This window comes from Pan troglodytes, chromosome 6 (genome assembly GCF_028858775.2).
Source record: "Pan troglodytes isolate AG18354 chromosome 6, NHGRI_mPanTro3-v2.0_pri, whole genome shotgun sequence".
In the NCBI taxonomy this organism is placed as follows: Eukaryota; Metazoa; Chordata; class Mammalia; order Primates; family Hominidae; genus Pan; species Pan troglodytes.
The window spans coordinates 38,353,851-38,369,956 of NC_072404.2; the positions used below are offsets into that span (position 1 = coordinate 38,353,851).

Consider the following 16,106-nt stretch of genomic DNA (forward strand, 5'->3'; position numbering starts at 1 on the left):
ATGTTTTTAAACATTTCACTGGACTGGGCTGCACTCCTGGAGCACATAGATGTAGGCTAGGCCCAGAAAAATGATGAAAGCCACTTACTGAAATGCTGATCATTGCTGAGGGCAAGTGATGGGTACATAAGGGCTTCTTAGACTATTCTGTTTGTGTATGTTGGAGAATTTCCATAATGAAGAGTTAAAAACTACTTGCTAGCCATTAAACAACTTCGTTACCCATGAAAAGGCACTAGTTCCTGTGCGGCGGACCCTGAGTGCCTGACTTAGGAATTGGCTTAATTTCGTAGCTTCTCCATGGATGCCCTGGCCTCCGCAAGCCCTCTCACCAACTGAAACCTTGGCTGCTGTTGTTGCCTTCCCATCCCTCTGGTTGTTGGAGGAGCACTATTGAGAGAACCCGTAGTACACAGTAATCGAAGACCCAGCCCAACCTCTCTTCCTCCTGAAAGTCTTCCCCAAGCTACTCTGAGTCCTTTCTAATACCTGGATTCTCAGGGGCCAGTGGCTCACGCCTGTAATCCTGAATATTTTGGGAGGCTGAGGCAGGAAGACTGCTTGGGCCCAGGAGTTCGAGACCAGCCTGGGCCACATAGGGATACCTCGTATCTACAAAAAATTTAAAAATTAGCTGAAGGCCAGGTGCGGTGGCTCACACCTGTAATCCCAGCACTTTGGGAAGCCAAGGTGGGTAGATCACCTGGGGTCGGGAGTTCGAGACCAGCCTGACCAACATGGAGGAACCCCGTCTCCACTAAAAACACAAAATTAGCTGGGCATGGTGGTGCATGCCTGTAATCCCAACTACTTGGGAGGCTGAGGCAGGAGAATTGCTTGAACCCGGGAGGCAGAGGTTGCAGTGAGCCAAGATTGAGCCATTGCACTCCAGCCTGGACGACAAGAGCAAAACTCCATCTCAAAAAAAAAAAAATCAACTGGGCATGGTTGCATCTTCCTCCTTTCCCAGCTACGGGAGATGAGGGGGTGGGCTCGGGTGAGAGGATCACTGAAACCAGGAGGTCAAGGCTGCCATGAGCCATGACTGCGCCACTGCCCTTCAGCTTGGGCAACAGAATGAGACTCTGCCTCAAAAAAATAAAATAATAAAATACCTGGATTCAGTACTTACTGAGGACTACGTAAAGCGGTGCTTCCCAGTCTTGGAGACTTGCCATACAGTGCCACACATAGTCCCTGACACGTGCAGTTCCTACTCCGTGGACCTTGCTGTTCAGCAGGTGCGGGTGGGCGGTCACTGTAGAGGGGAGAGAGTGCTGGGTGGTGAGGGAGCAGGAGTGGCGCCAACACACCACAGGGGGTAACTGCTTTTTCACAGGGACCAATAAATATCTCTTCCCCTGAGTCTAAGTTGAGGCCTGAGGGAGTTTTCCTGGTGAGGTGGGAGTGAGGGGAGAGACCATGAGACGTAAAGGGCTCTGTGGCCTGGCAGAGCAGCACAAAGACTGGAAGCAGCGCGGCTTGAGGGGATGTTTTTTGGAGTGGCCGAAACCGAAATGGCAAGGACGACAGGCTAGAGATGAGGTCAGGAAGTAAGGCCATATCTGGAGGAGAGCCCTGTCAGCCCGCGGACAGGGGAAGGCCTTCAAGGGTTTCCCACAGGCAGGTGGCAGGTTGGCTGGGTGTTGCCTGTGGAAAGTTCTTTCGGTCATGGGCACCACTGCTTCTGCTTTGCCCTTTGCTGTAAAGTTAGTGATGTTCCTCAGCTGACCTCTGAACTCAACCACCGCCCCTTTCCCTTCCTCACTGGCCTTCACAGTTTTCCACTGACTTTAAATCACATTTGCCCCAAACACAATAAAGCCAAGAACAAAAGTCTATGGCATGGCCCTCAGTCAAAAACCAGTTACTGTGAGAACACTGTTTTCCCGATTTCCCCAGGCATTAGGTCCGTGGAAGTTGTTGATGAAAAGAACCTGTCAAGTGATGGTGTCCCTGCCAGGAAGCCAAGAGCACAGAGGGCACTTGAGCATCTGTTTCCATTACTCTCTCTGGCTAAGTGGAGACCCAGGAGACATGTGGCACCACCGCTGTGGTGATGTGTTTAAACTTGGAGAAAACCCGCTGTTTCTTCATGTCATTTACAAGCACGAAGGGAGTCATTTATACATTCAAAAAGTCCATCTGCCGCTAACATCTAGACTTTCAATTATATTCAATTCATAGAATTATTTTTTCTGATAAAATTTAACCACATTCATGCTCTCGGGAATGCCAAGGTTAAAAGTGGGGCAATGGAGAATTTCTAAAGTAGCCTGTCCACCTGCCTCCTCAAGCTCTGCCCTAGAAAACCATCACTGAGCAGCACTTCCTAGAAACCACGGAGACTGAAGCAAAATTACCCCGTCCTTGGCTCTCACATCCTGAATTGGTTCTTTGTACAGGATCATCCATCTAGAAACCAAAGCTTCTGTGGCCTTGATAAACCACTTACTCTCGCTAAATACTTTCCAAATGGAAATTCCCAGGTAAAGTTTTAACAGATGAAGATGAATGAGTATTTTTTGTGTCACCCATTTTATGGTCATTAAAACCACAAGGTCAGCAGGACTAGAATTTTTAAATCTTATATATTTTATGACCTTTATAGTGTGTTTTTTCATTAGTGACAGATCCCTCACTTTGGGACTCAAAGTGGAAATCATTTTTGAGTGTGGTTAATTCCATTCCTTTGAGCATCTGGGCTTAATCCTTAAAATTTTCTTTTGGGACCTTATTGGAAATGAAGGATTAACTAGTCACCACTCCTCCGGTTGGAAAACGTGTCTTTTGTTTCCTTTTTTGCTTTTTTTTTTTTTTTTTTTAATTTTTGATCTTTAAATAGAGACACAGCGTCACTATGTTGCTCAGGCTGGTCTTGAACTCCTGGGCTCAAGCAATCCTCCTGCCTCAGCCTCCCAAAGTGCTGGGATTACAGGCATGAGCTACCATGCCCTGCTTGTTTCCTTTTAAATTGTCAAGTTAACCCTGTGACCACCCTCCCTTGAAGGACAGGCTATTGTGTTTCCAAAGCTTCTAATGTAATTCATAGGGAACTCAAAATGGATTTCCCATATGGACAGTGTTGTTTATGGGAGCTATGTCTCAGCTCATAAAAGGCAGCTCACCAGCCAGCCAGAGTAGATACCAAAATACAGTCACACGTCACTAACAACATTCTGCAAAATGCGTCACTGGATAATTTCACTGTTGTGTGAACATCATCAAGTGTACTTAGAATATCCTAGATGGCAGAGCCTACTACATAGTTAGGTCATATGGTATGGCCTATTCCTCCTAGGCTACAAACCTATACAGCATGGTACTGTTCTGAATCCCGCAGGCAGTGTTCACACATTGGTAAGGATTTGTGTTTCTAAACATAGAAAAGGTACAGTAAAAAGACAGTATTGTACAAAATTAGCTGGGTGGTGGGGCATACCTGTAATCCTAGCTACTCGGGAGGCTGAGGCAGGAGAATCGCTTGAACCTGGGAGAGGAAGGTTGCGGTGAGCCAAGATCACGCCATTGCACTCCAGCCTGGGCAACAAGAGTGAAACTCCATCTCAAAAAAAAAAGAAAGACAAGTATTGTAATCTTAAGGGACCACCATCGTATATGCTGTCTGTCACTGACCAAAGGTTCGCTATGTGGCACATGACTGTGTGGTATAAAGGTACTAGAGAACTGTGCAACAGATGGAAACATGTTAAGTGACAACCTGGCAGCTGAAACCGTAACTTCCATTCGCCGCAGCCCCAGCAGAGTAAGTTAAGCTTCACTCAGTCTTGTCTTAACACAAAACCACTTGCTATGGGTGAGGGCTGTCTGGGTCCAGAAGATAACAGATTAGATCTGTACAGATACATGATATAAAGAAAGTGATGGGGCTGGGTGCAGTGGCTCACACCTATAATCCCAACACTTAGGGATGCTGAGGCACGAGGACTACTTGAGCCCAGGAGTTTGAGACCAGCTTGGGTGATATAGCGAGACCCCTTCTCTACTAAAAATAAATTAGCTGGACATGGTGGCAAGCGCCTGTAGTCCCAGCTACTCTGAGGTGGGAAGATTGCTTGAGCCCAGGAGATCAAGGCTGCAGTGAGCTATGATGGTGCCACTGCACTGAAGCCTGGGTGACAAAGCAAGACCCTATCTCAAAAAAAAAAAAAAAAAGAAAGATGAGTGTGTTGAGAAGTCCAGTAAAGTGCCATCATGGCAATCTTTTCGCTGGGACAGTGAGAGAAAGCTTCCTTGAGGAAGTGTCATTTGAGCTGCTGAAGTGAGGATGAGGCAGTGAAGATGAGAGCAGATTTTCTGTCCTCCGGCCTTGGGGATGGGGCCAGGGGTGGCATGGCCTGAGATGCAGGGGAGGAGCAGGTCAGGGGGAGTGAAGCTCTAGGAAGGGGAAAAGAGTGATGAGAGAGGAGAATTGAAGAAGAATACAGCCTGCAGGGTTGCTAAAGCCAGAAGGAATCTGAGAAATACAGAAACCAGCTCCTCCTGCTCTGCCCCTGGGAGTCTGTTTCTCTTGGTGAGGCTACAGGGACTAAGGGAAAGAGTGTGAGGAGGGGGAAAACCCCTCTTGGCAGACACAGGAAAAAAGAGAAGAGCCTGTGAGGAGCGGTCTGTGCTGAGGACATGTGTGTGATGATGTGGCTGCCTTTCCAGGGGCAAGCATGGGAAGTACCTTCCACCAAGGAAGCTGGAAGGGTTGGGAAAGTGCAACTACCTTTATATCAATATCACAAACCAAAATGTTTTGAAAATAAACATCAGTTTTTCTTGGGGACCAAAAGATGTTTTATCCACTTGGAAGCTGCGACAGATTTCAAGGCTAAGCAGATGTTAATTAAAATCAACTATTTCATCTGATTTAGGTGGTTACATAAGTATACACATAGTTAAAGTCAAGCTGTACATGTAGGATGTATTTTAATGTTCCTAATCATTAAAAAAAAATACCCAATCATTTCAAAATGTAATTTACTTCTCAGGGAAGTATGAACAGTGGAAGGAATATAGCTTCCACTTTTCAGACACATCTTTGAAGAAAACTACAAACCCAAGAGGCTGGTGTTTCTGACAAGTAAAAATTCCATATAAAATTGCCTGCATTTCATTTCACTCAATTTTGGCAACAATTAGCATCACTCTTTGCATTTGTTCAGGGCTTTATAATAAAGTCGGGATGCCATAAATAGGTCAACAGGCCTGGGTTGGAACACCAGCACCCACACTTGCTTGTTACTTGACATCTCTGAACCACACATTCTCCTTCAGTACAGTGGGTTTAAATGAGATGATGATGCATGTGTTGAGGCTGTACTTGTGTACCTTCACATTCGTCTATTGTTCATCATCCTCTATGGCATGTGAACAGGGCTTTTTTCCTGTTTTATTTATCTTCAGAGCCTAGAACAGTGCCTGGTGCAGAGTAAGCACTTAGTGGACACTGGATGAATAGACTGACAGACAATTCTGATTTGTAAATGGAGAAGAAGCGAGATGTTTTCTTACTGGGAGAAGCAGCAGAACAAAGGAAAATGAAAAGAATGGCCTGAGTTCCTGTGGTTAGAAGAGAGGTCATCAGAAAGGAATGACATAATTGGATATGAAAAGGAAGTGTGAACTTATACATACTCAAACTGGCATTATGTCTAATATATGGTTGACTCTGAATATGTACATATGCACTATTACTATTTTTTTTTTTGAGACAGAGTCTCGCTCTGTCACCCAGGCTGGAGTGCAGGTGGTGCAGTCTCAGCTCACTGCAACCTCCGCCTCCCAGGTTCAAGCAATTCTCCTGGCTCAGCTTCCTGAGTAGCTGAGACTATAGGTGCACAACACCAAACATAGCTAATTCTTGTATTTTTAGTAGAGACAGGGGTTTCACCATGTTGGCCAGGCTGGTCTCGAACTCCTGATGTCAGGTGATCCACCCACCTCAGCCTCCCAAAGTGCTAGGATTACAGGCGTGAGCCACTCGCCCGGCCTGCTATTACTATTATTTTTAATTCTTTTTTTATTTAATTTTTTTTTTCTTAGAGACAGTGTCTCACTCTGTTGCCCAGGCTGGAGTTCAGTGGTGTAATCATAGCTTACTGCAGCCTTAAACTCCTGGGCTCAAGCGATCCTCCCACTTCACCTTCTTAAGTAGCTGGCAACACAGGCTCATGCCACCAGGCCTAGCTAACGTTTTTTAATTTTTTTTTTTTTTTTTTTTTTTGAGACAAGAGTCTCGCTCTGTTGCCCAGGCTGGAGTGCAGTGGTGCAATCTTGGCTCACTGCTACCTCCACCTTCCGGGTTCAAGTGGTTCTCCTGCTTCAGCCTCTTGAGTAGCTGGGACTACAGGCGCGTGCCACCACGCCCAGCTGATTTTTTTTGTATTTTTAGTAGAGATGGGATTTCACTGTGTTAGCCAGGATGGTCTCGATCTCCTGACCTCGTGATCTGCCCACCTCGGCCTCCCAAAGTGCTGGGATTACAGGTGTGAGCCACCGCACCCAGCCCTTTTAAATTTTTTTGTAGAGAAATGACCTTGGTATGTTGCCTCAGATGGTCTTCAACTCCTGGACTCAAGCGATCCTCCCACCTCAGCCTCCCAAAGTGCTGGGGTTATGAGTGTGAGATACCACACTGGCCTATTTTTGATTCTTTATATTAATAACTGAACAGACCCAAAAGAATTTTTATCAATGTGTATGATATAAAAAATAATAAAATGAACAATCCACCACCCAGCTCTAAGAGTGTGTCTCTCATCCCTCATTTTGCTTAAAAATTTGTCCAGGCATTGTGGCTCACGACTGTAATCCCAGCACTTTGGGAGGCCGAGGCAGCTGGATCACTTGAGCCCAGGAGTTTGAGACCAACCTGTGCAACATGGCACAACCCTATCTCTATGAAAAATACAAAAAAAAATTAGCCAGGCATGGTGGCACATGCCTGTGGTCCCAGCTACTCATAAGGCTGTGGCGGGAGATCACCTGAGCCAGGGGAATCAAGGCTGCAGTGAGCTGTGATTGTGCCACTGCACTCCAGCCTGGGCAACAGAGACTCTGTCTCAAAGGAAAAAAAAATTACGATATATTTCCCTTGTCAACAACAGATTGTTTAGTGTGTCAGATTTTTGAACTTTATACAAGTTGAATCATACATACATATTACCCTGTGACTTGCTTTTTCTTGCATATTAAGTTTCTGAGTGTCATGTCGCTTTGTCTATCTGTAGATCATTTTCACTGCCAGGAAGTATTCTATTGTGTGAAAATACTGCAGTTCATTTCCACACTCAATTGTTCATGAGTTCATGAACAATTTTTTTGGTCTTCCCCTCCCCAATCGATGTTTGCTATTATAGTAGGCCCCCTTCGAGCATCATGTGCCTGGAATTAAAAAAAAAAAAAAGAAAGAAAAAGAAACAAAAAATACAGTAGTCCCACCATACCTTTGGAGGTTACATTCTAAGACCCCTACTACACACATGAAACCACAGATAGTACTGAACTCTATATATTACTATGTTTTTTTCCAATACGTACCTATGACAAAGTTATAAATTAAGCACAGTGAGAGATTAACAATAACTAACAATAAAAATAGAGGCTGGACACAGTGGCTCACGCCTGTAATCCCAGCACTTTGGGAGGCCGAGGCCAGCGGATCCATGAGGTCAGGAGATCAAGACCATCCTGGCTAACACAGTGAAACCCCGTCTCTACTAAAAACACACAAAAAAATTAGCCGGGTATGGTGGCGGGCGCCTGTAGTCCCAGCTACTTGGGAGGCTGAAGCAGGAGAATGGCATGAACCCAGGAGGCAGAGCTTGCAGCGAGCCAAGATCGCGCCACTGCACTCCAGCCTGAGCTACAGAGTGAGACTGTCTCAAAAAAAAAAAAAAAAAAGAACAATTATAACAATATGCTATAATAAAAGTGATGCCAATATGATCTCTCCCTCAAAATATCTTATTTGTACTGCATTCACCCTTCCTGTGATGATGTGAGATGATAAAATGCCTACATGATTAGGTGAATGACACAGGCATTGTGACTAGCGTCAGGCTACTATTGACCTTCTGATGATATGTCAAAAGAAGGACCACCTGCTTCAGGTGATCCTGGATCATTGAGCCATAATGATGTTGATGGTTGGGTGTCAGGAGGAAACCAAATTGATGACTACCAACCAGGTCAACGGTGTAGACCTCAAGGATGCACTGGACAAAGAGATGGAATGTCCTGAGTGGGACAGAGAAGGACAACCTGAGATTTCATCACACTACTCAGAACGCCAAGCAATTTAAAACTTACAAGTTGTCCTCAGCAAATGCAAAAGAACTGAAATCATAAAAGTCTCTCAGACCACAGTGCAATTAAATTAGAACTCAGGGATTAATAAATACATGCAAAACCACACAACTACATGGAAACTGAACAGCCTGCTCCTGAATGACTCCTGGGTAAATAATGAAATTAAGGCAGAAATCAAGAAGTTCTTTGAAACCAATGAAAACAAAGAGACAATGTACCAGAATCTCTGGGACACAGCTAAAGCAGTATTAAGAGGGAAATTTATAGCACTAAATACCCACATCAGAAAGCTAGAAAGCTCTCAAATTGACACCCTAACATCACAATTAAAAGAACTAGAGAAGCAAGAGCAAACAAATCCAAAAGCTGGCAGAAGACAAGAAGTAACTAAGATCAGAGCAGAACTGAAGGAGATGGAGACATGAAAAACCCTTCAAAAAAAAATCAATGAATCCAGGAGCTGATTTTTTTTAAAAAACTAACAAAATAGACCACTAGCTAGACTAATAAAGAAGAAGGGAAAGAAGAATCAAATAGACACAGTAAAAAATGATAAAGGGGATATCACCACTGACCCCACAGAGATACAAACTACCATCAGAGAATACTATAAACACCTTTACACAAACAAACTAGAAAATCTAGAAGAAATGGATAAATTCCTGGACACGTACACCCTCCCAAGACTAAACCAGGAAGAAGTTGAATCCCTGAATTGACCAATAACAAGTTCTTAAAGTGTTATTGGTTTAAGTTTTTTAAACCCAGGACCAGATGGAATCACAGGTGAATTCTACCAGAGGTACAAAAAAGAGCTGGTACATTCCTTCTGAAGCATTCCAAACAATTGAAGAGGAGGGACTCCTTCCTAACCCATTTTATGAGGCCAGCATCATCCTGATACCAAAACCTGGCAGAGATACAACAAGAACAAAAACTTGAGGCCAATATTCCTGATGAACATCGATGTGAAAATCCTCAATAAAATACTGGCAAACTGAATCCAGCAGCACATCAAAAAGCTTATCCACTACGATCAAGTCCACTTCATCCCTGTGATGCAAGTCTGGTTCAGCATATCCAAATCAATAAACCTAATCCATCACATAAACAGAACCAATGACCAAAACCACATGATCATCTCAATAGATGCAGAAAAGGTCTTTGATAAAATTTAACATCCCTTCATGTTAAAAGCTCTCAATAAACTAGGTATTGATGGAACAGATCTCAAAAAAATAAGAGCTATTTATGACAAACCCATAGCCAATATCATACTGAATGGGCAAAAGCTGGAAGCATTCTCTTTGAAAACCAGCACAAGGCAAGGATGCCCTCTCTCACCACTCCTATGCAACACAGTATTGGAAGTTTTGGCCAGGGCAATCAGGCAAGAGAAAGAAATAAGGGGTGTTCAAATGGGAAGAGAGGAAGTCAAATTGTCTTTGTTTGCAGACAAAATGATTCTATATTTAGAAAACCCCATCGTCTCAGCCCAAAAACTCCTTAAACTGATAAGCAACTTCAGCAAAGTCTCAGGATACAAAATCAATGTGCAGAAATCACAAACTTTCCTTTACACCAACAATAGGCAAGTAGAGAGCCAAATCATAATGAACTCCCATTCACAAATTGCTACAAAGAGAATAAAATACCTAGGAATGCAGCTAACAAGGGATGTGAAGGACCTCTTCAAGGAGAACTACAAACCACTGCTCAAGGAAATAAGAGAAGACGCAAACAAATAAAAAAAATTCCATCTTCATGGACAGGAAGAATCAATATTGTGAAAATGGCCATACTGACCAAAGTAACTTATAGATTCAATGCTATTCCCATTAAACTACCATTGACATTCTTCAAAGAATTAGAAAAAAACTACTTTAAATTTCATACGGAACCAAAAAAGAGCCCATATATCCAAGACAATTGTAAGCAAAAAGAACAAAGCTGGAGGCATCACGCTACCTGACTTCAAACTATACTACCAGACTACAGTAACCAAAAAAGCATGGTACCAAAACAGATATATAGACCAAAGGAACAGAACAGAGACCTCAGAAATAACACCACACATCTACAGCCATCTGCTCTTTGACAAGCCTGACAAAAACAAGCAATGGGGAAAGGATTCCCTATTTAATAAGTGGTGCTGGGAAAACTGGCTAGCCATGTGCAGGAAACTGAAACTAGACCCCTTCCTTATACCTTATACAAAAAATAACTCAAGATAGATTAAAGACTTAAATGTAAAACTGAAAATCATAAAAACCCTAGAAGAAAACCTAGGCAATACCATTCAGGACATAGGTATGAACAAAGATTTCATGATGAAAATGCCAAAAGCAATTTCAACAAAAGCCCAAATTGACAAATGGGATCTAATTAAAGAGCTTCTGCACAGCAAAAGAAACTATCATCAGAGTGAACAGGCAACCTAAAGTATGGGAGAAAATTTTTGCAATCTACCGTCCAACAAAGGTCTAATATCCAGAATCTACAAGGAACTTAAACAAATGTACAAGAAAAAAAACAACCCCATCAAAAAGGGCAAAGAATATGAACAGCCACTCCTCTAAAGAAGACATCTATGTGGCCAACAAACATATGAAAAAAAGCTCAACATCACTGATCATTAGAGAAATGCAAATCAAAACCATAATAAGATACCATCGCACACCAGTCAGAATGGCGATTATTAAAAAGCCAAGAAACAACAGATGCTGGTGAGGCTGTGGAAAAATAGGAACACTTTTATACTGTTGGGGGAAATGTAAATTAGTTCAAACATTGTGGAAGACGGTGTGGCAATTTCTCAAGGATCTAGAATCAGAAATACCATTTGCCCCAGCAATCTCATTACTGGATACATAGCCAAAGGAATATAAATCACTCTACTATAAAGACACATGCACACGTATGTTTAGTGCAGCATTGTTTACAGTAGCAAAGACATGGAACCAACAAAAATGCTCAATGATAAACTGGATAAAGAAAATGTGGTACATATACACCATGGAATACTACGCAGCCTTAAAAAGGAATGAGAACATGTCCTTTGCGGGGACATGGATGAAGCTGGAAGCCCTCATCCTCAGCAAATTAACACAGAAACAGAAAACCAAACACTGCATGTTCTCACTCAGTAGGAGCTGAATAATGAAAACACATGGACACAGCGAGGGGAACAACACACACTGGGGCCAGTCAGAGGGTGGGAGGCAAAGGGAGGGAGAACATCAGGACAAACAGTTAATGCATGCATGTTGGACTTAAAACCTAGATGACGGGTTGATAAGTGTAGCAAACCACCATGGTACATGTATACCTATCTAGCAAACCTACATGTTCTGCACATGTATCCCGGAACTTAAAGTAAAATAAATAAATAAAAAAGAAAGATATATTTAAAAAAAAAAAACACCCTTATGAGTTGTTAATTTCTGGAATTTTCCATTTAATATTTTCAGACTGCAGTTGACTGCAGGGAATTAAAACCATGAAACCTTGGATAAGGGGGGACTACTGTACAAGCAGGTTGCTAAGATCAGTCTAGTGTACATTTCCTGATAGGTGTGTATGAGAGTTTCTCTAGGGTGCACACCTAGGAATGGAATTGCTAAGCCATAGTGTATGTGTATCTTCAGTTTGTTAGGTTTCTATTATCTAGTACTGTATAAAACAACCCTTCCCAAAACTTGGGGTCTCACAGTGAATCATAATAGGGTGGTAGTGGGCTCACACCTATAATCCCAGCACTTGGGAGGCCAAGGTGGGAAGATCACATGAGCACGGAGTTTGAGACCAGTCTAGGTAACAAAGCAAGACCTTGTCTCTACCCAAAAAAAAGCGGGGCATGGTGGCAAGTGCCTGTAGACCCAGCTGCTCAGGAGGCTGAGGTAGGAGGATCACTTGAGCCTAGGAGGTCAAGGCTGCAGTGAGCTATGATCATGTCACTTGCACTCCAGGCTGAGTGGCAGAGAGACCCTATCTCTAAAATGAAAAAAAAAAAAAAAAAAAAAAAAAAGTTTTAAAACTGTGGTAATGGTTGCACAACTTTTAAAACGTACTAAAAATCACCCAAGTGTACACTTATATGGTTGAATTCTATGGTATGTAAGTTACAACATAAAGTTATTTTTTAAAAATTACATAGCTTAAAAAACAATAGAAGTCATTTATTTTGCTCAAGGATCTGGTATTTGGGCAGAGATTAGCAGCTATGTTTCATCTGCTCCCAGGATGAACTGTCAATTGGAGGATCCAACTTCCAGGATCCTCACATGACTGCAAGTTGGTGCTGGCTGGCAAGGGAGCCTCTCTCCGGGACTGTGTGGGCTTCCTGACAGCATGGTGGCTAGGCTCCAAGAACAAGTGTTCCAAGAGACCTAAACAGACAGAAACTGCAGGCTTCTTCTGACCTAGCATTTGATGTCCCAGAGTGTTACTTCTGCTGCATTTTTTTTTTTTTCTGAGACAGAGTCTTGCTCCGTCACCCGGTCTGGAGTGCAGTGGTGTGATCTCAGCTCACCACAGCCTCCACCTCCCGGGTTCAAGCGATTATCCTGCCTCAGCCTCCCAAGTATCTGGGACTACAGGCATGTGCCACAACACCCAGACAATTTTTTTATGTTTAGTAGAGACGGGGTTTCACCATGTTGGCCAGGCTGGTCTCGAACTCCTGACCTCGTGTTCCACCTGCCTCAGCCTCCCAAAGTGCTGGGATTACAAGCATGAGCCACCGCACCCAGCTACTTCTGCTGCATTCTATTGGCCAAGAAGTCCCTAAGACCAGCCCACATTTAAGGAGAAGGGACTCAACCTCTCAATGGGAACAGCATCAGAAAATGTGGCCATCTTCAATGTATCATACTGTTGTACCTGAGCGAGTTAGAGAGAACGCCACACTGAGACGAATTAAGAGTCCTTTATTAGCCTTAGCCAGCGACCGAGAGACGGCTAACGCTCAAAATTCTCTCGGCCCTGAGGAAGGGGCTTGATTAACTTTTATACCTTGGTTTAGGAAGGTGGGGGGGGGGGTCTAGTTAGAACAATTTTCCAGAAGTTAAGTAGTCAAAAAGTTAAAAGGATAAATGGTTACAGGAAAGTAAACAGTTCCAGGTGCAGGGCTTTAAGACTATTACAAGGTGATAGACGAGGGGCTTTGGGCGTTATCAATAAGATGAATTCTTGGGGACTGTGGATATAGCTTGCCACAGTATCTTATCAGTTAATTGCATTCTTGGATGTGCTGGGAGTCAGCTTGCACAAGTTAAGTCCTTGAGGAAGGGGCTGCCAGTGAAAGAGCCAAAATGGAGTTTGTCTGGTTCTCTTAGCTAAGGGAGAAACAAGGCTAGGTGAATAAAGGAAGAAACAAGGTTGGGCATTACATTACAAGGTAATTCCAAATGGTTTTCCAAGTGGTAGTACCAATGACATTCCCACTCGCAAGACATGCTCTTTGACCTCACCAACACATGATAGACTTAAATTTTTGCTGTTCAAGTATCGGGGGAAATTCAGCCCCCGATATTTCACATGGGTTATTTTCTATTTTCCCTAAGTGCCCGCCAGTCTGAGAAATAAAGGGGAAGAGTACGAAAGAGAGAAAATTTAAAGCTGGGTGTCTGGGGGAGACATCACATGTCGGCAGGTTCCGTGATGCCCCCTGAGCCATAAAACCAGCAAGTTTTTATTAGCAATTTTCAAAGGGGAGGGAGTGCACGAATAGGGTGTGGGTCACAGAGATCACATGCTTCAAGGACAACAAAAGATCACAAGGCAAAAGGTCAGGGTGAAACCAGAATCACTAATGAACTTCCATGTCCTGCTGTGCACACATTGTCAAAGTTCAAGAACAGAGAACCGGTCTGACTAGAATTTGCCAGGCTGGAATTTCCTAATCCTAGCAAGCCTGGGGGCGCTGCAGGAGACTAGGGCGCATTTCATCCCTATCTACATCTGCATAAGGCAGATACTCCCAGGGTGGCCATTTTAGAGGCCCCGCCCTGGGAATGCATTCTTTTCCCAGGGCTGTTAATTATTAATATTCCTTACTGGGGAAAGAATTCAGCAATATTTCTCTTACCCATTTTTGGTAATAAGAGAAATATGGCTCTGTCCCGCCCGGCCCACAGGCAGCCAGACTTTAAGGTTATCTAACCCTTGTTCCCTGAAAATCGCTTTTATCCTGTTCTTAAGGTGCCCAGATTTCATATTGTTCAAACACACATGCTCTACAAACAATTTGTGCAGTTAACGCAATCATCACAGGGTCCTGAGGCGACATACATCCTCAGCTTACAAAGATGACGGGATTAAGAGATTAAAGACAGGCATAGGAAATCACAAGAGTATTGACTGGGGAAGTGATAAATGTCCATTAAATCTTCACAATTTATGTTCAGAGACTGCGGTAAAGACAGGCATAAGAAATTATAAAAGTATTAATTTGGGGAACTAATAAATGTCCATGAAATCTTCACAATTTATGTTCTTCTGCCATGGCTTCAGCCAGTCCCTCAGTTTGGGGTCCCTGACTTCCACAACACAAGTGAGTATAAAAGTGTTGTGGACTTATTTTGTACTTCCTAATTTCTAAGAAATTTGAGCACCTTTTCAAATGTTTATTGGTTGTTCATATCTCATCTGTGAAATGTTTGCTCAAGTTTTTTATTCATTGTATTATAGAGTACTCTTTTTCTTATTTGTAGGAAATCTTTCTATATTCTCAATACTAGTTGTCTTAGTTTGTTTTCTGATGCTATAACAATACCACAGATTGACTAATGTATAAACACCAGAAGTTTTTTAGGCTTATAGTTCTGAAGGCTGTGAAGTCCAAAAGCATGGCACAGGATCTGGCACATGAGGGCCTTCATGCTGTCTCATCCCATGGTGGAAGGCACAAGAACAAGAACAGATGGGAGCTGAACTTCACCCTTTTATCACAAACCCACTCCCATGATAACTAACCCACTCCCGCAGTAATGTCATTAATACATTTATGAGGACAGATCACTCATTAACTAATTGCCTCTTAAAGGTTCCACCTCTTAATACTACCACAATGCAATTAAATTTCAATGTGAAGGACAGGTATGGTGGCTCATGCCTGCAATCCCAGCACTCTGGGAGAACAAGGCAGAAGGACTGCTTGAGGCCAGGAGTTCAAGACTAGCCTGGGCAACACAGTGAGACTCCATCACTACAGAAAATAAAAAATTAGCCAGGCATGGTGGCACATGGCTTTGGTCCCAGCTACTCAGGAGGTTGAGCCAGGAGGATCACTTGAACCCAGAAGTTCAAGGTTTTAGTGAGCTTTGATTGCACCACTGCACTCCAGCCTGGGCAACAAAGCAAGACTCTGACTCTAATACTACTACTACTACTACTAATAAAACAAAAATAAATAATTTCCCCAAGTGTTTTGCAGAGGACTTTCAAACCACAGCACTAGTCCATTGTCAGTTATGTGGATGCAGATATCTTCTTTAAGTTTGCGGGTTGGCCTTTTGCTTTCTTTACAATATCTTTGGATGAACAGATATACGTGTGAGTCTTTTTCTTCCAGACAAGGTCTCACTCTGACATTCAGGCTGGAGTAACGTGGTGTGATCATGACTCACTGTAGCCTCAACCTCCTGGGCTCAAGTGATCCTCCCACCTCAGCCTCCTGATTAGCTGGGACTACAGGCATGTCCCACCATGCCCAGCTAAGTTTTCTGAGTTTTTGTAGAGACAAGGTTTTGCCACACTGCCCAGGCTGGTCTCCTCCTCCTGGGCTC

General features: G+C 43.2%; 1 protein-coding gene across 10 annotated transcripts in view; it reads right to left on the bottom strand.

Moving 5' to 3' along the window:
- Positions 1-16,106, bottom strand: part of LOC107966650 (protein C-mannosyl-transferase DPY19L1-like) — an 88,208-nt gene that overhangs the window by 8,819 nt on the left and 63,283 nt on the right. For 7 of the 10 annotated variants that reach the window (XR_010158424.1, XR_010158425.1, XR_010158431.1 and 4 more), the window contains 2 exons: positions 3,443-3,565; positions 1,133-1,258 (listed from right to left, as the gene is read on the bottom strand). The gene's annotated coding sequence lies outside the window, so the exon portion shown is untranslated. Of the gene's footprint in view, positions 1-1,132; positions 1,259-3,442; positions 3,566-7,167; positions 7,393-16,106 lie in introns of all 10 variants that reach the window. The other 3 variants (XR_010158422.1, XR_010158421.1, XR_010158428.1) reach the window with 2 other exon arrangements.